Raw genomic sequence first — 999 nt, 5'->3', positions numbered from 1 at the left:
GAAAGAGCTGCTGAACTCATTGCAGGGGAGAATCAATTTTATGACCATTAAAATTTTTATTGGAATTAATGATAAAATATGAATCTTAAATCAATATAAACAGATTTCATGGGATACTACTAATAAATGTCAAAAGCAGATGAAAAAGATGAAAGATTAACACAGAAATGTTAAAATTTTATAGCAAAGAGGCTTCAATCATAACCTTAATATGAATCCTTCACACTTAACTGGGTTTTGTCTTTTTCTCACAAATGATAGGTGGGATTTTAACATTAAATCCCTATTTTCCAAAAGCAAGCTTTCAATTCATATTATTGAAGCATTTACAAGTAATTTTTCAATAATAATGAAATGGCTGAGAAGGGCCACTTGTATTTTTTGTACTGCTCATGAATTTATCCCAATTTCTCCTTCCCTCAGCTCTGCCTGTGGAGCCCAGGAATGAGAAATTTGGAATATTTCCTGATGAAGCACAGATAGGATGGGCCCCTTTTCCTCAGTCAGCACTTGAAGGAAAGAAAATCAATGCACATCCAGAGCACTGGGGGTCTCCTGCATCCTTCCTTCCTTCCATCCATCCATCCCCTCAGATCAATGCCACCACTCCCAGAGACTCAGGGAAACACCAGGCAGAGTTTCCAAACCAATCTCAGCCCTCCTTTCCATGGGAACACCCCCCATGTCCAAGTAAACTCTAGAAACATTGCTAAAAATTGCTGAATACTCTGCTTTGTAAGTGTCTATTGAGACAAAAATAATGGTTTAGTGTGGATTATGAGGCTGGTAATGGTTAGGGAAGCCTGAGGGGGTTGTTTGATGGATATTTGTTTTCCAAAGCTTATTTATTTCACGTAAGTGTTCCAGGAAAGCTCTGGGCCCAGCACAGCATATTCCGTGGGTCCCATTTAGCAATCTCCCTGCCATCAATAAAACCATTTGCTTAAGTGCTTCTCTGAATTGGTGGTGCCACAAACCTGTGTCATCCATCACCCAGGG

Source organism: Corvus brachyrhynchos, unplaced genomic scaffold, assembly GCF_000691975.1.
Source record: "Corvus brachyrhynchos isolate BGI_N302 unplaced genomic scaffold, ASM69197v1 scaffold544, whole genome shotgun sequence".
Lineage (NCBI taxonomy): Eukaryota > Metazoa > Chordata > Aves > Passeriformes > Corvidae > Corvus > Corvus brachyrhynchos.
This window is presented reverse-complemented; position numbering follows the sequence as displayed.